Here is a 22,468-nt window from a genome sequence, read left to right as displayed (position 1 = left end):
TTGCATGGAAGCTGGTGTCCAAATCCTGATATCACAGGAATGGTAAAGGCTTCTCAGGATCTGATGGGAAAGAAATGAGCAGAATATGTTAAACAGATAAATAAGACAGAGGAAGCTGTTCTAGGCAGAAATATGCTGGAAATGTTTGTTTTGTCGCAGAGTCTTGGCAAACTGTTGTCAACGTTGTTGTTGGTAAGGTTTGAATAACACTGGCTCATCTTGATCTTGGCTTCAGGTTTTTAAGCAAGTGAAATTATGCCTTGGTATGATCCATGACCCCAGAGATTTGTGTCATTTTCCTATGCCTGTGCTAAGAGGCTAAAATGTCACCTAATTTGTGTTGCTTGCTCATTTGAAACTACTCAATAGTGTTAGAAATAACTACGTCTGGTTTTGAACAATACGACTTTAGATAGTTCCTTGGGTAAAATCCTCCCTCAGTACGTGCATGGAGATAATCGGCACACTTCACAGGAAATAGATCCTGGTCTGCAAATGAAATAATAATAATAAAAATTGTTGGAAAATATATTTTAGATCTGCCTTTTCCTTAGTGAGGACTAATTAGGACTTGCATGTTGTGAAGATTTCTCTAAGATGTGAGCTGATATTTGTGCCAATTTTACACTCTAGAGTAAAACGGAAACTGTGCAAAATCAGCTTTATTATTTCTGAGGTTGGTAGGTCAGGATTATCAAGCCCTTTCTTTCACTTGTCCCTGTTCATTTGAGCTATTTTCTTGTGAGAGTGGCTCTGTATTGCAGTGATCAGTGTATTCCAGGTGTCCTGTCCTGCATCACTATTACTGTAGGTGCCTGCAGTAATGAAATAGCAAGCCTTAGCAATTCTTCCTGGTAATAGTTTGTTCTCATAGTTAATTGACACAGCCATGGAAGTAGAGCCTCAGATTGCTTCTGCATCTCTGTGGACGCACTCTTAGAGAAAATATTCTTGTCCTAGGAAAATACCATTCCCTTCCACTGATAGGCCCTGCAATGAAAGCCTGGGGCAGCTGGAAGAAGTGAAGCCTGAAATTCAGATTGCCTTCATTTTATCAAAGCAAAACTACTATTTTTTTCCCCAGGAAACTCATAAGATATTTCCATTGCTAGTTGATTTTACCCAATTCATCCTAAACCATCCAGATTTTTTGGTGAGGTGTTGCTTTTCATTACATGCAGATGCAATTTTCCCTGAATAAAAAATCTCCATTTGTACTGTCTCATTATTGTTTTTTGTTTTAGCTAACTTGCAAAATTTAGAAATGAAAACACATTTAGCAATGAATAAACTATTCTCAGATGTAAAACTTTAATGCAAGGACTCTACTTTTTATCTCTATGTTGAGTTTCTGTATAGAGCCATACTTGACAAACACTTGAATGATTGAAATGTTGGTTTCTCAAACACCAGAGCAAGAGTGCCGCTGATTATGATCATCTGGAATTGTCCTGGAGCAACATTTCACTTCACAAGGCTGGATTTGCTGCTAACAGTACAAACTTATTTACTGTTTATTTGTTGAAATAACTGTGCTTATTTCTATAAATTGGGATTAGGACTATTTTATTTCACATCAGTAACTGATAGTTCACAAAATACCCGTAAGGTGTTTTCAGATTATTAAAAATAATAGGTGAAATGAAAATTTATCATGCCATCATTAATTTAACCATCATTCTTTACCTTCCTACAGGCCACTGCCAACACCTTTAAAGCAAGCTCTGAAAACAAGGTCTATGAGCTGCTATTTTGGAAGGTTTCGGATTTCATTTAAATCCATGCAAATCCAATGTAAGACCATTAAAGTGTATGGATAATTGAAAACTTTCCATGGAAACTGGTTTTTTATACAGGGAAAATAATATTTTTTTATTAAATTAGTCCTCCTTCTTAAAAAAAATGCAGCCAAAGAAAGAAAAGAACAATGCTGTGATTTTCATAGGAAATTTTAGCAAAAAGTGATCTAATATTACGTTAGTATCACATGGTACACAAAATCATCTTACCAGGAATCTGGAGCTTGATAAAGACTGGCATCAGCTCCAGTGTCCTTGATATGTGTCATGGTATGGATTATTGCTCAAGTCAATACAAAGCGATTTCCAGTCAAGGGAAACAACTGTCCATAGGTTTGTTCTGATCCATCTGCATCTAACATCCCTACAGCCTCCCATGGACTTGCAGCTGCTCAATTACAGTCTAATTGCACGACCTCTGCAGAGCGACACCCAAGGGGTGTTCGCGGTACATGGCGACGTCCAGAACAAAGCAAACACGGTGAAGTTTGCAGTTCACACGGGAAGGGAAAGCAGATCTTGTGAAAATAAAGATGTCACAGTACGATATGAGTGTCACATATGTTCGTGTTTACAAAAAGTCTAGGGTGTTTGTAAGGCTCTAAAATGCCCACTCTGCCCTGACACTTTACCGTGCCGTGAATCAAATCCCTCCTGATGGGAGAGAATTTGCTGAAAGTCCTTGCAAGGAGTTTCAAAGGTAAACCAAGACTTTTCCTTGAGTTTCAATGCTTCCAGATAGTTGTTTATTAAGTCTTACCAGAGGAACAGAGCCACCAGCGTGACCCAGGTACAGCATAGAAGGAAGAAAAGTAGAATGAGTCTAATTATCAAGATTTACACAGCCTTTTAAAGATATTTTAACCAATAGTTACTAAAAACGTACATTATTTTCACTTTCCTACCAATTATTCAGTAACACGTGCAGGAACTGCAGAATTTTCTATCCAATCATCCCAAACTACTTTTACTGCAGAATATGGAGTAGTAGAAGAATGAGAAGAAGGTTTAGAGAACAACAACAATCCTCCATTTTGATATTTTTTACTCTTATCTATTTACTACAAAGAGAAGCCCAAAACCTCTAGATTTTTCACCCTGTGACAATCTTACATAGTAGTCTATAACCTAATTCACACCACTGTATTTTCTAGTTCTTGTCTGACCGCTGGTAATTTTTTCCAAGGTTTGAGGTTAAAACAGTGTTGTTCAGGGGGGTAAGAACCCTTCAAAACAGGCAGAGAAATATTCTCGGCACTCTGGGTTCCTACACTGCCCCATCAACTTGTTTTAAGACACACAGAAATACTGTTTGTTTCTTATCTACAGGAGCAAGAATAAACCAAAGAAAAGGAAAATAACCAGTAGCTTTTACAGCAAAGTTCCTGGAGAATTTCTTCATTAAAACTGAGCAAACATCTTTTAGCAGTGCTAGTGTGCTAGACAGCATCACGAGTCTTTGGGGAAATTGGAAGGCACCTTCAGTCTTCTAGATATTCCAGGTTTGGGAATATTTAATATAATAGAAACTGGCTAGAAGTAGTAGTTTTATGGCAGGTAGCTTTCAGACCTCACCGTGCACTACCAAACACTCCTTGTCCAGGGAATACTCCTTTTTGTCACACATACTGATATTGTGGAATTACAGGAAATCAGTTGGACAGAGAACTTCTACCCAATTCCCAGGTCTGTTTCCTATGATGCTTCAAATCAGGACCAATTATTCCATTTGTTTCTGGCAGGATGTTGTGATCGTGTTATGCCAAAAGGTTTGAAGAAAGCTCACTTATAATACGCAATTTATGGTGCAGCTTTAGATATTTTACTGCTTATTTGAGAAACTATTTGGACAACTTGCTATTCACTTTGGAAAAACTTCGTAATATACATTTCTTATTACATCCATCTTAAGGAATGCCTCAAAGCAATTACTGTAACTTAAGGAGCCAACAAATAACATATATATATATATATATATATATATATAAATTATGCATACATAAGTAAGACAACAGAGAGCTAAGAAAATAATTCCACCAGTCTATATCATGTTTTTCAAGATTAATGTTTTAAAAGAGCAGCACAGTTTTCTTTGTGACAAGGCTTTTCAACCTGCCCAGTAAGATTCTCCTATGACCTAGGGGTAATCCATGCAATTTGAAGAAACAGGTGAAACACAAAAAGACAGTACAGTGGAAGTCATAGACTGACAGGGAAAGAATCTGAAAAATAGCATTGGTAGTGCCCATTATTATCATCATTTCTACCACTGATCTAACATAGACCATGATTCTTCAAAATATTAACCATAAGCTACATTTTAAGCACATGAGCCAATCCTTCTTTCTTAGAAAATATGTTTATTGCTTTTGTAGTTACTAAGACTCAAGCACACACTTTAGATGAGATTACAGTGGGAAATAGCATCTTCTGGAGCTCTTGGTTCAAGTGTTTCTACTTCTGATTATACCTCCATTCCCTCTCTTAAGAAACCCTTATTATTCAGAAATAAATCCGTCCAGAGCATTCTTGGAGGTTTTTCTATGATAAATGTTATAGAAGGGCAGATGTGTGCCATGTCAGATTGTTGTAAAAGCATCGCTGCCAGGAACTGAAGTTTAGAACAGGAACTGAACCCTCAGATATCACAAGAGAAGACAGTTTTGGTATCTGGGCAAGTTTATTTTAAAACTAAGAAAGTTGTTTATGTAAAATGCACTAAAATACTATAACTGACAACAAAACATACTTTCTCATATTAAAATTTCTGAGCCAGCTTGAGATTTAAACAAAATTTTCAATTATTGCTATACGGAATATGACATTCCAGTCACCTAAGTGGTATAGGGAAAAGAGATGGGATCATGATTTCTTTCTCCAGGTGTGACCCCATACCCTCAGCTTGCAAATATTTCAAGCTTTTTAAAATAGAAATGATAATGTGTCTTATCTATTTCCTTCTCATCCTGCAGCTAAACCAGTTTGATTGTCTTAGATGCTTTTGCCTCTTTTCTCCCTGCATGCTGTGTGGAAGAATGAGGAAATGTAGCTTCCTTGGCGCATGGAAAGAGCTGACAGAAGTGTTTCCCCTCCAACTTGACATTTTTCCTAGAAATATTCTCTTCCACAGTCAGCTTGGGGACAACATGAGTGTGTGTCTTTGAGCCCCCAGGGTTTGTGTCTCCTATCAAGAACTGTGACCAGAACAGAAAGACTGAGGCACAGGCAGCAAGAGACAATCCCAAACTACAGTCTGAGTGTTGGTGTGCTTTCCTTAAGCAGGATTGGATACTACAAGAGAGTGCAGAGACTGGAAGACAGATCTGAAGTGATTACAGCAGGCTGCATTGCTAAACAGCCAGTCACATTCCATGAGGTGCAGTCTTGTATTCCTAGTTAGTTGAAATTACAATTCCTATGCCTGGAATACAAATGTCTTAACACAAGGACAGCAGTACAGTCTCACCAGGTGCTGGAGGACTTTCCACAAACCACTTGGCAATAGCTTTATTCTTTCCTGTGCAAATGTTCAGGTTAGCCCCAGCAAGCATGAGCTTTCAGTACCTACTCTGGGACTACATACTACCCATGGAGATGAGGATTTCTATTTAAAATTGTACTGTGGGCAGGACATACTGGATTCCTTTCCCTCTGTGCATGGGCTAGAGGAGATGAAATCTGACCACTTCCAATTTTGGAAACTTACTTAGGATCCTAAGTCAGAAATCGTAAAGCCAGTCCTGAGTGCTGCTACTGACAAAACAAAAAAAGAAGTCAGGCTGCATGCACATGCTGAAATGAAAGTTTGCAGTTCTTTCCAGTGACAGAGAACCTGTGTGACTCTTATATCAGTTGCATTTGGCCAAAGCAGAGGAGCACTCCTTCCCAGTGTTTACAGAAGCCATTTATAACATCCATCTGCTGGTGAGCACACAACCCAGGCTTTCAGCCTTTTGCTCTCTGTAGGGAGCCGGTTTGAGTCAGTCACCTTAGACTGAGACAGATCAAAGGTGTCAAAGTCTGGAGGCCTTTCCATCACTCTTCAGGAAGCAGCACTCTGAGCCAGCCAGGAGTTAACCTACAGTGCTTCCAGCATGTATGCGATTCCAGTAATGCCTTTTATTTTGCATAAACACACATAAACATCCGTACCTTTATATAAGCCTGGCTTTGACATATCCATTCAGTACTCTGCCTCATGCTTCCCTGGTCTCTCCCTCCAGCTTTCATGGACAAAGCACCTGACTCCCTGGCATTCTGCAGAGCCACTCTCCCCAGCCTGCTGAGTCTGTTAAAACAACTCTGTTGTTACTGTAGCCCAGAGTATGTTTTTTCTCTCCACGGGGAAAGTCTCAGAGACACGAGTTATTTCCAAGTTTGAAATTGTGCTAGATACAGTAGGTTTTACAGGTCACCCACTACTGATTAAAGAGAATCGCTTTCCTTCTATGCTACAATTTAATCCATTGCTCCTTACCAGTTCTGTACCTCCACTTGCTAGGCCTGTTATTACCTTTTCCCCAACCCTTTTCTACAGCATGGAAGATATCCTTCTATCTACAGATAGAAATGGAAATGCTTTTGCTAATGCCATTATATGATTTTCTTATGAATAGGGAATATATTCTGATTAAAACCCTTGACATTAAGTTTGGAATGATCTACCAATCAGTTTTTTGGATGACAAGCTGATAAAAGGCAGCATGTATCTAAAGAGTTTACAATCATATCCCTGTGTTATCTTAATTAATGCAGTAAGACCTGTGAAAATAATGTACTATTTTCATAAGATATTTACAGCTGACCTCATTTCTCCATGGCATTTTAAAAATGCATTTATTGTGCTGCATCCAGTGTGCAAACTTAAAGAAATCCTCTATTGCAGAAGAAATTCACATATTGTAATATTTACTTATAATAATTAGTCTCAAGGTGTTCTGAGAGATACAAACCAAAGGAATAGAATGAGAGTCCATGAAGACAACAAATGAGTGTGGTACAAAAAGTTTTGCTAGTAGTATTTATCACAATTTTCACCAGTGAAAAGGAAATAAAGACCTTCTACATCAACCATTCCTGTTGCTATTCCTTTTTTAAAATTTGTTTTCCTCTGGCTGGTGCTTTCAGTTTGCTCAGGATAGAAAGAAAAAGAAGAAGAAAGAAAAAAGAAGAAAGAAAGAAGAGAGAAGAGAGAAGAAAGAAGCAGAAAATTCTGCTTTTTACTAATCCAGTTTTTTAGCATTTTCTGGACAAAAGTGACACACACTTTAAATTGCATGAGCAATAAAAACACATTGCTGTGGACACTGGCAACTCATTTAATTTCAGAATTGTAAAAAATACTTGAATATAAGAAGTTAGAAAGTACTCCTACTATAATTTATTGATTTTAATAGAGATTTCTGCTTCAAAATGGCCATTCCATTAGCCAAAGTGCTGATCTGACTGCTAACCAAAGCAAACAGAACAAGCTATTTCAATATCAGTAAGATGGCCTCCTTTTGTTTTGTTCTTTGTGGGTTTTTTAGCTTATCCAATTGACACATGATCACAAAAAGGCCCAAATCCATTAAGTGTAGTTATACTGTCCACACAGACTATTGGAAAATCTTGTAACTACTCTCTGGTACTAAGAATAGTAAAGACATGAGAGATTTTGCCGCTCTACTAGATTTTTCTCATCTGAGTCAGGCAATTTGGTGTGAATAAGACCGGCACATCCACAGGCAATGGGAATGAATCAGCCCCACCTGTGAAGCTCCTTGTGAGGATCAGGTGGGAGGAGAAATGCTCCCAGTGTGGTCACACAGGCTCTGGCTTGGCTTCACAGGGAGCTGCAGCTGCTCCTCCCTCCAAGCTGAGCACCAGGATTTCAAGCTTGAGAGCTGTTCTGAGCTGTTATTTGTGACCAGGTGGAGTTTATTTATGCAAGGTGGGCCAACTCACAGCCTAGCTGCTAATCAGGTTCCTGATTTTCACGAAGTCAGCTTCTTTTCCATCTGTCTCTAGGGGCTGCACTGGTGCTCTCTATTGTCTTTCATGCTTCACAGAGGGACATTTTTAACATGGCCATTAACCCAAAGGCTGGCTCAAAAATTGTGCTTTTCTGTGGAGCACGAAAAGCAGCTGGGAAGAGCAAAACACCTATGGTTCCTGGGGAAAACCTGGCAGGTGGTGAGAAGCCGAATCCTCTTTGCACTGAAGTGAAATATCTCAGATGGAGCGAAAGGACAGATGGAGTAAGATGGAAAAGTAGTTCCAATGTTATATGGCACTGAAGTTTAGAAAAGAGTGATACAGTACTTAGCAAGAAGCCACCAATGTGACTGGACACATCAAGGGAGGGCCAACATTTAAAATTTACATCCTCACTCAAACAAGATGGTGTGAAGCCAGTATAAGTCTGAATTCTACCTGGCCCTTCTACAGTGTAAGATGCTAAAGTGTATCATACCGCAAAAATGTCCCTTAGGTCTTGGGATTGTGGTCACATATGGACTGAAAGAATCAGGACAATTTTCTCACACCTTGCAACGTTCCACAGGAATCAGCAATAACGTGTTACACAAGGAAAAAAAGAAGAGTACATATTTCAGGCAACACTTTGTCCTCTGTATTAATTGTAACAGCCTCCCAAAAGATTTGCTCTTTACAACTCGTATTTTCATGCAATTCACCACACACTCTTCATATTGCTCTCACTGCTCTCTTCTTCAACAGCTTCCTGAACACTTAATAATCTTGACTCTTGACATTTAAGAATCTGTTTTGCTTCAGAAAAATACCGAGCTCACCCCACTAATCACCATCTTACCTACCTCACTGCTCCCTCTCCCACTTATGCCCCAGATGGGCCCTGGAAATTTTTCTGTATGATCTTTTAATTTTTCCTTTTTAAGCTTCCTTATCTAAAAAAACCCAACCAATTTTTATATGAAAATCACTAATTTTCTCCCAATTTTCAAGTCCCAAACAGTGCCAGATACTATTTCTTAAAACTGCATTTAGTTTCCACTGTCACACAGCTATTCTCCAAAGCTGCTGTCCACCTGCTTCTCAACCTTCTACGTGTTTTTGCTCTCAGCTTTTACAAGTCTGTCTGCTTTTCCATAGTGCCCTCATTATTATCTAAATTTCTCAGCCATGTTCTGTGATTCCTCCTCCAGCAAGTGCTGACAGTGGGAAGAGAGAAAAAGAAAAGTCCAGTGCAGCTGTTCCAGTCTCCTCCCACTCCCTTCTCCTGGTGATATTCACACCTTCCTCTCTTCACAGAGGAGACTTTCAAAAGTCTGTTTTTTCCAAAACATCATCAGATGGTTGCTTATTCACAGGAAGACTGTGTGGAAAATCCTATGGGATACACTGCAATAACAGTTTTATCTATTCTGGGATTTAGGAAGCTTTCCCTTGCCACACAGGATTTTTGGGTTCATTACAAATACAATTATGAGAAATGTGTGTGAGCTCCTGTGGCTGAAGCTGCTAGAGGTCAGGCAGACCTGTCTCCTGAGCTTCAGATAGTAGACCAGGACAGAATTTTGAATCATCACCCTTCAGGATGTTTTGGTTTCAATCCATGCCTGAATCCAATCTCAGACCTGTGGAATTCCTATTTTCAGACAATAAATCCCCATGACCCACTTCACCACTTTTGCAACTTACCTGGTAAATCAAGGCAAAATAATAATAAGTAAAAAAAAACGTGACAAACATTACCTTTCAAAACTCTCAGATATTAATCTGCCTACTACTGAAACCAACACCCAGTTAGGTTGTTTGTAATGCTAAAATATTATATTTATCTACATACTCATGCCTACTTGTACATCTAATCATATATGTTTGTATAAATATAATTTTGCATGCAGACACTCTATACAGGTACAATAAAAGTACTCAAAAAGCACTTTATTTACGGGTTGAAACAGAATATTGAGGTGTACCTGAGTCAATAAACAAGCAAGGGAACCTGTGTTTTATGTTGAGGAAGGGTTTGATCCTCTTTTGCTCCTGTTTCTTGTGGGAGCGGTCATTATTTGTTAGCTCTCTTGATCCTACATGAAAACAAGTGAAACTTGTGAAAATGAAAACAAAAAACCAATTTTCTACAAGTTTCAACACATTTTGTTGCTTATGCTCTGTTGACAGAGCCAAGTAATTTTTAATTTTGCCAGTGTTTGCCGGCTTATTTCTATATTCGTGTTTTGAAAATATGATTACAAAACCCAGTTCACTGGCTGTGAACATTTCATCAAAATTTTGGTTCTCAGAAGCAGTTAGTCCATGCTCAGAACTCAATGGACTCCAGTAGGAGCTGGGAAAGGACTGGGTTCTAGATTTCCAAAAAGTAAAAACCAAACTAGGTACCAATAACACTTTGTCAACGTTTAATTTTTCACATCTCCCATTTTAACCAATTTTGGTTTGAAATACTGCAGATGAATAAAAGCAGTACGGTGTTTTTTACACAGGTTGCTTTCTACTGGACATGCACATGGGGAAAGTGCAAATGGTATTTCCCTCATTCATTTTGGAATTTCTGTGAATTACACAACTGTGCTTACGGCATTCTACATACAAATGACAAGAGTGAGCCAAACAAACTCTTTTGGGATGCTCCTCGTCTTCCTGAGCTGGTGTTATTGATACACAGGCAGTGTGGTCCTGATTCAGCCACTGGAGGTTTAGGAAATATTCAGCCAAAAAGTTTAAGAAGGAGAAGCCAAATATCACCTTGCATTTAACTAAAGTTGCTGATAGGTTATGGGGAGGTAAGGCTCCATAAAAGAACACAGCTCTGCACCTATTCTCCTACAGCCTACAAAAATTAGTTAAAGATACATTATTATCTAAGGAAGAAAAAGACTTTTCAATTTCCCGTTCTCCCTGACAAACTGAAACAAAAATCCCTTGCTACTGATATGTGAAATTTGCCCCCCTGCTGCTGAGGTAGAATGATGTCTGTTTCCTGAGATCAGAGTCTGCTGTAGGCTACCATTCCTACCCTCTACAAGTAAATTGGCATTAAAATAAACAGCCACGTTAGTCTGTCTGTGTCTCCCCTTCCCACCAAACCCTCTCAATTGGAAGAAACTGAAGAACATGGCATACCCTCATTAGATAAACCTGCAAAGTTCAGGGACTGACTGAAATCTTCCTTCTCCTTTTGTTGCAGAAGCTTTCTTTGAAGCAAAAAGGCAAAAACTCCAAGCCCATCTGTTGTCAGTGCTCTTTGTGAGTCACTGAGCAGCAGATGCTGAAAGAGCTGTGTTTCTAAAGGCAACACCTGCTGCTGAACCTGAATTTCCAAGCCACAGCATTATACACGTATAGAGAGAGCAACTGACCAGGTATGTATCACTAATAGCCACTCTTAGGGTAAAATCAGAGAGAGATTGTCAGCAGGAAATTGTAACCAAAAGCGCTGGAGCCACTAAAAATTTACAGTAGTCCAATGGCACAGAATTTCTTCAGAAAGCAAAAGAATTGCAATTATTTAGCTTGCTTTCTGTTATCATTAGACAAACACCTTGAAGACCACCATAAATTTTTCAACATGTGCCTGTGTCTCAATTCAGACTCAAATTCAGTGCTGTCTTAGGCAGAAATTTCAGGAAAATGCTGCTTCTGGTTGCAAAAGCAACATATAAAATAATTAATTCTCCCCTTCTTTATGTACATAATGGGTTTACACAGTTATCATATAAAACTGTTTACTGAACAAATTCAGCATAAAACCAAATATTTCTCTCTTTTTGAAAGGAGAGAAGGAAAGTAAAGATTATTTCTGAACTGGAATCAATTTGTTTGTCTGACCTACAGTGCAACAATCAAAATTTTTATAATAATATTATTGATATTAATTTTTATATTATACTTTTTTATTAAACACTGTAGAAGTCAATAAATTTTAGTACGTGGCAGAAAAAGAAAATAGCAGCACAGACACTGCTTTATGGTACCCAGTTTCAAAGCAAACGTGTTATAAAACTTTGGCCCTACTTGCACCTACTCATTAGGGTCCCATTCCCCACCCAGCCTCCCTGCTTGCCTGGGGAACAAGTGGTCTGGCACAGATCCTGGGCAGACTTTTCAGAGTGGCTTCTTATTTCGAAGTTTCTAAGTATTTGTTGTATTTTTGGTTACAAACCACTACTGCTACCTAATCCTGGCAGCTGTGCACATCCAGTATCTCCTGGACAGAAAGCACAGCAGAGTAACCAACTGACAGTGTGTCACTGCAGCTTAGGAAAGAAGCTTGGCTCAAACAAAAAGCTCTTAATCCTCTGAAAGATGGTTCCTTGTGATCAAAGTAAAGGACAGTGCAGTGTCACAGCTAAATCTCCTCACCACTTTTCGATACCATGGTTAGCCTACATCTCCTTTTTTCTCCCCAGTATTTTCCTCCCCAGACTTATTCCTCCCTTTCATTTCTGTTGGTCTGTACTGTTCCAGTGCATTTTGCAGCTATTTACACCTGTGTGAGGTATGTGGCAAACAGTGCTGGAGGTAAATATCTCTTGGTGCAGGAGGTGACTTTGTACAACCAATGTTAGCTCCGTGTCTGTTCCCAGGGGGTTCATTGTGCATTCACAGCATAAGAGGATCACACATATACCTGTACCCACGCAAGAAACTGAATAGAAAAATACTAAGCCAAATTTTTTAAAGTTGTGTGAATATACTGCATTCATTATCCAAGCCCAGATTCCCAGACAGTGTAAGGTAGCATTGTAAAACTGAAGCCAGGCAGAATGTGCAGAATTTAGAAAACTTGACGTATTTTCTCAGCTCTGCACTCTGGGAAAACTGTAACACTTACCACCTTTGTCTCCTGAGTGGTGTGTTTCATCTTTTAATGTCACACAATGCAGAAACATCCCCGGAGTTGTAGTGTATCTGTACTTATGTGTACACTCTCTTGAAATATTTTTTGTATGTGGCCTGACATAACTGCACCAGTTGCTCACACCTGTGTCCCCCAAGAAAGAGTATAGTTTTCTTCTGGTTTTTTTGGGGTTTTTTTGTGTGCTTTTTCAGTTTTGGTATTTTTCTTTTCATGTGGGGAGGATCTTCTGACAATCTCAATTGTAAATTAATTTCTCCTTTTCATAAAATTTATCATTATAAGAGCACGTGGGCTTTAATCATATTCCTTTCATGCTGTAGCGCAGTTGTGTGTTCCTAAAATCTCCGCCTGGGTTTTTCACTCCATGTACAGCATTAAGCACAAATAGGGTGAATTTAAAGACCAAAGCCATACTTCGTAAGACCAGTGTAATGAATCTGACTCAAATATTTTTGTGGGAATGTGTCCCTAGTTCTGAGCGCATTGCTCATAGTGATTTCTTTCAGATCAGTTTACTGATTCCATGGAAGAGGCCTGCATTGGTATTTCATAAATTCAGTTTACTGGTTTCTTTTAGCAGGTATTTATTGTGTTGCCTACTTACCCCACAGTAACAAAACCCCAGTACCAACATCACCTGAGGTACCAATTAAAGTGTTGTGAAAGGCTAAAGCACACAGAGAGAGCGTTGCTGAACAGAAGACTGGTAATTAATGTGGTAACTTGATGTAACAGCTCAGCTCTCCTGTGGACCTTGGACTTTGGCTGTCTACTGATTCATCACTCTAAGAAATTATAACACAGGTTAGGAAGCATACCAGGACTGGTCTTAAAACAATCCGTGATGCACTCTTGTCTTAGGGAATGTTAATTTACTAGAGCAAAGTGATCTCTATGGTAACCAAGCCCACAAGGTTTATCCCCCAGTAACTATAGTCCATTATAGTCAGTGTCTGCTAAGGCACTCACATGCTGAAAGGAGATTGTTTCTGTGTGAAAACAACAGCAACAAACATCCCTGTCTTACTGCTGTGCAACTGTGTTCCTCAATTCCCTCTAAAAATCGTGTCCCCTCTGCATCTGATAAATTATTAGTTTCTTTAATTCAGCCTTTAAAAAAACATGGAACAATTAATTTGGTAAAACCAAACATAAATTTTCTTTCCTGCCTCTGTGAGCACAGAAAAATGAGATGTCATGGATCTGATCTGGAGGCAGCTGGCAACGCAACAGTTTTAACCCCTTTTTCCAATTCTGGCCTCTAAAAAGACATTGTTGAGAGCTAAGAAGAATGTTTATGGTGTATTCATAGGCATTGGTGTCTATTCAAGTCTTAAGTCTTGCACAATTGCTAAAATAGGAGACTAAATTTGCCCTTTTTCATTTATACTTTCTAAAGGGAAAAGATGGGCATTTTATATGAAGAGAGTGGTTTCCACAAAGGTTTAGTAACTCAACTGACACTCTTGTCTGGTTTTTGCTCAGAGGATCTCCAGTTACAAGAGGGCTCAAGTGACCCGAGATGACTCCTACGCTCTCAAACTCAGGCTCATTTCTCCCCACACCCCTTTGTGTATCAGCTCCCTTCCCCGGTGCCCTGATTTCCACACTTTGACAGTCTCAAACCCATGGGCTGGGGACGTGGTAACTTACAATTGCAGGAAATACCAAAAAATTGGGATTTCCTCCTTGAGTGTGAGGTGACTTTACTGCTGCTAAAACAGAACTTTGTGAGCTAAAACTTGGATGCACTTTCTCCTAAAGCCTTCTCTCCTGGGTACATCTGGGTGACTTGTGCTGCTGGAAAAGATTTTTTTTTTAGTGTAAATAATTCTGATAATTCCATGAAATTCAGTGGCAAATTGAACAGCAGCAGGTGAATGCATGCATATCCTTCAAGCCCCACACATTCACAGCTTGAAGTGTGGGTACAGGAAGCCACAGTGCATTAGGTTTCAGAGTCTGAGGGGCATTCTGGTTGTGACTTCAGCTTCTTTCCGTGTCTGTTCAAACAAATTGCACATACTTCAATCATTTGCTGTTTTTCAAACCTGGCCCCTGCAACTCTGTAAATGATAATGCACTGAGAGGTTACCTTGGGCAAGCTTGTTCGCTTTTTTTTTTGTTTTAAAAGCATTTTGGGCTTTCTTAAAATCTTTGACAAATGTAATGATCCAAAGCAGTAATTTCTACAAGCATTCCATGAACTCTCTGTTTGCTAACATGTCTCAGCTTATGGAGTCACTGCACATTGTTGAGAAGGTGACAGTGCCAATGCGGCTTTTTCCAAAGAATCCTGTCTGTTTTAAGGACATATGGGCCTCGGAGTGGCTGCATATGTCTGAATGGGAATATGCTGCTTCACTGTGGCAGCTATAAGATTATCCAATAGATTTTTTTCTCAGTTGCTTAAAAACATGAGTACACAAACAGAAGCTCATCGTGATGAGCTAATTTCAGCTTCTGTTACGATATTTCCAGGCTTATTTTTAATTTTCAGAATGAAGAGTTGTGATACCGCAGGCCCCTACCGGAGTATACACACAACACCACAGTCCCACAGCTCTGCCAGGAGTACCTGAATCCTGGGAGAAACTGGCATGCCATGGCCCTGATATGTGTCAGAAAACACTTCCACCTGTCTGACATAAACAAATTCCTCTCCCGGCTCAGCCATGCCCTCTGTCCCTCAGGGACCTCCCTCCAGTAGGAGAGAGACTCGAGAGGACGTCTGGAACGCTGACTTACAGGAAAGTTCTAGCAATAAACTCACCGGAGCAACAATTGTCAACATTGAACAGAAAGGGAAATTAAATCCACAAAATTGTGGGGCTTTTAGTTGTGCACAGAACTTTTACAAGTGAATGCAAGCTAGCATGTATCTCTGGATATATGGTTTTAAATGTGGAAATCTTATGACATAGGAAAGAAAATCTGTGTCCTGCCTAAATAACTTGAGAGCAGCTGACATGTGGATAACTTTTGTCTTATCTTGGTCCTGGCTAAGAAGCATAATGAAAAAAAAAAAGCCAGACAGAGGTGTGACAGGTTCTGGACACCCATGAAATGGAGACATGCAACTGTTGTTGCAAGAGCTCACAATCTAAGTATTAGACCTTACAAGGGACTTGAATAAGCTGACTACATCTCCTGACATGTGAGGCAAACTATGAATAAAAATGTTTGTGTGACTTAGGAGTTGTCATGGGCTCACTCAATTTATTGTAATTGGTGCTGTGTTTGCAGGGACACCTCCTTCCCTAATATCAATCAGGAGACTCATAATTTATATACTGACAATCTACCTCGCACCATGTGCAACCTTATGAAATTTACATTTCTTATACCTTTTCTGATTTTTCCTAAATATTTTGGTCTCTTTCTCAATTTTTCTCCTAGCTAGGAACCATGAAGTTACAGTGAATTACAGTGTCAGTGAAACCATAAATTATTGTAGATAGATACCTCTTTTTGCTAGTTATCAGCCAAGAGATGGCCTTACAACTATTTGTTTGTTTAATGATTTTATATACATTATTGTCAGGCTGAGTGACAGTAACAAAGATAAAGCAACAAAGAAAAGATAAATAACAGGAAACAGAAAATGAAGGAAATAGTTTAAACACTATTAGGAGCTCCAATGGACCACAGACTAAGACTGAGGATGATTAATGTGATAACCTGAATACAAATGAGTTCCAAGTAACTCTTCCTTGTTGCTCACACTTGCATTTATCTGCTTGATTTGGGTAATTTGTATAACTGGAAGGTAATTTCCTGTTAAAAAACGAGATAAAATGCTTTCATTCCAGCATGTATATCTCCATGCATGAGCTAGTCTGGAAAAGTCAGAAGTATGGCAATGAAGTAACAGTTTGAGGTCTGTGTACAAATAAGGAATAAATAAAATACTGGGGAGAAAGCAAGTGAGACTGTCCCTTTTCAGGAGTTACCCTCTCTAAGAATCACTGGTGAATGTAACTCCAGGAGGCCCAATCCATAAAATATCAAAGACAAAACTAAAGGACTCTTATAATAATCCAACTTTTGAATAAGTTGTACAACCAAAGCCCTGACAAAGAAGGATTATTAAAAATTCCATGATCAATTTGGTAAGTGATACTTTTTAAATATGAAAGACAGCTGGAAACAGCTTTTGCACAGAGGGCTCAAAGGCCCTGAAAAGACACCCCACCATGCCCAGTTTACTAAAGAAGAAAAGACTCAGCTACAATCTGACCTACATCAGATGGAGTTTTACAGTGGGTGAAGACTATAGTCTCTCCTGCATTAATTTTCATCACATTTACCCTCTCTTTTAACTGCTGAACCTTGGCATTACTAAACTGGAATCCCTTACAGATCCATAAAGAGTTTTGATTCGTAAAGAGTCCACTGCTTCGTGTAAATCTGATGAGAAGAGGAAACAGAAACCTACTGTTTCAGAACGAGCAATATAAATTTGTGTTTGTAACAGCTGAAGCTGCCTGATGCTCAGCTCCAGGGTTTTTTCAGAGGTTCTGTTTACTGGCCATTAATGTTCACAACTATGTCACTGAAATTTCAGCGTGGTATAATTTCACAAATGTAAGAACCACCTCTGGTCCTGATCAGACTTTGTGATGGGCTGTTAACCTTTCGTAGATTGAAATCCATCTTAGTTCATCACCTGTAAACCCTCTTTTTAAAGGAGTTCCTGGAAGAAGTGCCTATCCTGGGGCCAGTATCTGTGGGATACCTCACACCAAACACTAACAAGCAAAATACCAGCTCATATTAGTGACCCTCTTTATGGGCAGATCTTTCAAGGTTACCTCAGTCCAAAGCCACAGCAATGGGACTACTTCCACCCCTTTAACACAGGGGAACAGTCAGGAAGATTAGTACTCAAGGCTCAAGGAAATTTAAACTGGGGCTGTCCTGAAGATTCCTTTACTAGAGATAACTAGGGGCTATTAATCTCTGGAATGGGGCTATTGCTTCATCAACACTAATTGCCTCTTTGGGTGCTTAAAACCATTGAGACCATATTCCATGGCTGGAGATCTAATCCATGGGCTAGTGATGCAAAAGCTGAGCAAACCACCATACTGAAGCGAGCAGACACTGCCTTAGGAGCTTGAAATTAAATCTGAGTTCACTGAAATACAAGGTAATGGTCTATTTGAAATCAAAAGATACAATTTCATTTGAGATTTAATTTTCCTCTCTAAAAAAGCCCCAAAGTCTTTCACCTAATACCAGTGTTGCTACTGACTTGCTATGTTACTGTGGATAAACCACTTTTCACTGCAAAAACAAACCCTTTTTTTTCCTTTTAATTTATGGCACCAGCACAAGCAAAATCAGTATGTATGGAAACAGAATGAATCACATGCCCAGAATTTCCTTTCTTTTCTGTAGGCTTGCACAAAACTCTGAAGTTTACAGAAAAAATCTAAAATTTTCTGAGGTTTGTGTGATTCTTTAGACTGGGGCCCCATGGTCTAAATATAAGCCCTTAGGTTTGCTTCAACTTACAGAAGAATTTGATGTTAAAATTATAATAAAAATGAAAGAAAATACCAATTTCAAAATCAGTTTAAATCCCTCAAAATGTGTACTTTTTTTTCTATAAAGGAGTTGAATTGAACATTAATTGAAAGGAAAAATAATTTAAACTGTTATTTTTCTTCAATTGAAACTGAACCAATTTCATACACTATATAAATTTCTGGTGCCAGTTGAAATAATAATTTAATTAAAATGTGCTATGGTAACATAAAGTATTTTCGTTTTTGCAGCTCTGGTTTTCCTCCTGGTTCTTCAATTTTTCCCTATCCCGTATTTTCTCCATGGTAAGAATGGTAATTGTTTGGAAGTAGCCACACAAACAGTGAATATAATATAATACCTTTCCAGGAACAAAGAAACTGAACTGCTGAAGTCATAGTCTGAGTGACATTACTATGGCTTTCTTCTGTCATAGCTGTTTCAGTCAAGAACAAAACCTCTTCTTATCCTAACAGCAGAAGGAAAAAAGATGAAATTATTTCATCACAGATTAGTCTGAAAGTCACTGGAAGTTCCCTGTTATTACTTTAGCTGGCATATGTTACAATCCTTCCAGGAGTTAAGTATCTCAGCCTTCCTTAGATCGGAAGACTCACTTGTCTAACAAAGACTTATCTGCATGATAACAACCATTAACTACTTTACAGCTTTCATGTAATAGCTTAGAAATACTTGATAGCAATATGGAAGTATTTCAAAAAGAAAGAGTTACCCTAATGTAACATTAACATTAATGCGAACTGAAGTTCACACTCTTGCATATGAAAGCTCTTTGGTTTTGGAAAAATTGAGAATTTAGTTGAAATATTATTCGTTGACTGAAGGAAAATTAAATAATAAAATATGATCTCATTATTATGGAGTACTAACTTTCACCTGAAGTATTCATATGTTTCTGCTCTTATAGAAGTACTCGGAGCTAAGGGTTAGCTGAATTTTTGAAAACCTGGTCGGCTATTTGACATAGACGACATTCCTACTAGGGATGTGTTGGTAAGTCAGAACCACAGCTCCACAAAGTCACGTCTGCACTGACCTTGCCAGACCTGCTGGTCAATATACAAAACAAAACCTGTAGGAAAAATTGCTTCAAGGTGTCTGGCAACTGCAAAGACATTGTACCCCTTCAAACCTCAGACCTAGTAGTCTTGTCAAGTGATGTACACGCTGTCCAGTGAAGGTTTATTAAAAGTTATCAATTCACACACCTCCTCTCTTCCCAAGCCAACTTGATGGGTTAAGTAATTCACAACTTCTCCACACAGGAAGTATCTGGAACATACACTGTGCTTTAGTCAGGATTAAAACATATAGTGATGACTGAAGTCTAGAAATCTACCAGGCTAATGACTGTAAGCCTGCAAAAAGTGATACTTCCTAAATCTCAGTGCAACACTTTCTGTAGTTTGGTTACCCCAAAGCAGGTTTAAAAATCCATGGATCAATGTTATCAGGTTGTGCAGAAATCATTTGATGTGTATAATTTATATAATTAACATAATTTCTTCTTATTAAGGAAACATTTCCATGATTTAACTTTTAACACATTACTCTTCGATACAGGCAGCATTGCATTTTCTTGAAGGAGAGGCAAATTTCCCATATTTACTGTTTCTGTTGAAGTTGGGAAATCATAAGAACTGCTTCTCATCACTACCCTTGTTAAGCTTGGAGCAGGGAATTTGAAGAATGAAGTGAGTTTTGAGTGAGAAAGGAATAGAAAGGAGAATGATTTTTATCTGACTGCCTCAGGCCTCAGCAAATGCTAGTTGGGATTCATTGTGAGGACAATCTAAGATCCTTATTTTATTTATTGTAATGCTGTGAACCTGCCTTCATTTTATTTACCCAATTTTTCAAACAAGAAAACTACCCAAGCACACAGCACCTCACAGCCACACGAGTTCAGCAGAATCAGACCAGACTCTTAACTCCATGAAATACCCAACCCATGGAGCCACGATAAATGCAGGAGATAGCTGCCAGCACACACTGATGCATTACTATTACATGCAGTGCAGTGAGGCATCACATTGCACATAGACAAATCATTTTTCTGCTTTACGTCCTTTTGAAATCTCTTACTCAATTGTTCCCTTCTCCTGGGAAGTACAGGGTTTTCAAAACACAGCCAGCATACTTTGAGGCCATCCAGAGAAGATAAACAATTATTGATATTTCACTTCGTTCTTTGCAAATAAAATGCTATGCTACAACTCACAAGAGCATGCTGAGTACACACTGGAGAGCAAAGAGGAAATGTTGCCCTGTTTATTCTTCATAAATGATTGAATATGATATTTCTTTTATGCTACTGTACATTTTTCTCTTTGAAAGGCATTCTAGCTGGCCATGCTGTAGTGCACAGTTAAATGGCCACTATTGCTCCATTTTCACTGTACAGACCTACTGGCACCAAATCATTTGCAGCCCACTGGGTTTAAGCCTGGCAGTCCAAGACATGGCTAACATGGATTAGGAGATGACACAAAATTATGGAAGAATGCATTTAATAAAGCACATTTCTTTATAGTGCTGATGCTAAGCAAAATTCCTAATGTTTTACTAGTGACAGCTGTAAACCTGACAGTGCTGCTATTCTATTGCTCATAGAAATTATATATGCATGTCAATAATTTCTTTCATTAACAATATTAACAGAAGCTAGAACCATAACCAAAAATAAAGTTTCTTAGTGTTAGTCACAATATTGACATACAAGTAATAAAAAGAGTCCTTGTTTCAAAGATTGTTAAATAAATACTTAAATTTATTGAATGTACTAATATGTGGTTCAGCTAAAGCCTGATTTAAATTTGCTAGTAAAAAAATTTCTTGTTTGGACTGTGCTGGGTCACACAATAAAATTATAAATCCAACAGTCATATTAGCTAAGATTAGCAGTATGGCAATGGGCTGCTGCATTCCACAAGTTCTCCTCTGTTTTGTTGGTTGAATACATACACTTTATGTTTCCTGAAAGTGCTTTGGACTGTTTCACAATGAATTTAGTATCTTGTTGGCTCTGATTCAGCAAAACATATAAACAAAATTTAAGTAGGTGAATGATCCCTCTCAGCTTCAGTAGGATTTCTAACATGCTGAGAATTAAGCACATAGTTAAATCTTTACCTGTTTAGAAGTCAACTGCCACAGAACTAACTGGGTGATGTGTTTACTACAATGCACAGTGTAGTTTTAAAATGGTCAATATATTTGAAATTGGACAATTTTATTTCATGAGAGAAATTAATCAATTAAAGTAAAAGACAGTGAATGATTGGAAATTATTTTAAAGAAGAAGCTTTATCATGTTTTTCTCATTTACCTTCTTTAACCTCATATTATTTTTATTATCTTAAAGGCTCTTCCCCAATTACCGCTGCTAACAGGGAAAAGCTGCCCCTATTGCATGGCCATCTGATGAATCCATGTGGTAGAATTCCATCCGAGCTTTGCAATTTCAGGAAGTGATAATAAGTTCACAAATATCCTAAGACCAACGAAATCCATTAATAGGCTGAGTTTCAAAACTGATTTTACCATCTACAGCACAGGAAACTGAATAAGGAAATTTGATCATCATTTACAAAACGTTCTAGGAAAAGAAATGGCAAATAAAGAAAAGACCACCATTACTTAGGATAGGCTGAAGGGTTGTGACTAGGGAACACAGGCTTGAAAGAAAAAGGAAAATTAAAGAGGGCTATTAGGAAAGTTCACCGACAGCTCAATCCATTGTTTTGAAAAATGTGTTGTTACAGGAAACTTTTCAGCTATGAAAAGGAGGAACAGAAAAAAGGATCTGGATTCTAATGTAAGATGCAGGGGCATGTGGGCAGAAGGAGAGCCAGCAAGATCAATATCCTTCAGTTTCTGTGATTCAGAATGAGCTGCTTTGCATTTTCTCGTGCACTCAAACACTCTGAAACACAGGGAGAGATACCATGGAAAGTCAGGACTCTTAAGCGCAGATTCCACGGGGTTCTGCATGTATTAAAATATTACAGTAGTCACCTAGAGAACTCCACAGTAGGCCTATTGTGTATATAACTGGATTTCTTTATCTCTTTCAGGAATGCTGATCTGACCAAATTACTTAAAAAGTAGACCAAAATACGCTGCGATGATTCTCCATGAAAAGTTTGACTTCCAATTATTCCAGATAGATTTCTTTACAGAGTTCAGTGTCTCTTGTCTGGCAGCAAGCCTACAGCCATGGTTGCTCACCTGAGGCTGCGAGCCTGTCAGATTCTCCTGCGCTAAG

Source organism: Corvus moneduloides, chromosome 7 (genome assembly GCF_009650955.1).
Source record: "Corvus moneduloides isolate bCorMon1 chromosome 7, bCorMon1.pri, whole genome shotgun sequence".
Lineage (NCBI taxonomy): Eukaryota > Metazoa > Chordata > Aves > Passeriformes > Corvidae > Corvus > Corvus moneduloides.
This window is presented reverse-complemented; position numbering follows the sequence as displayed.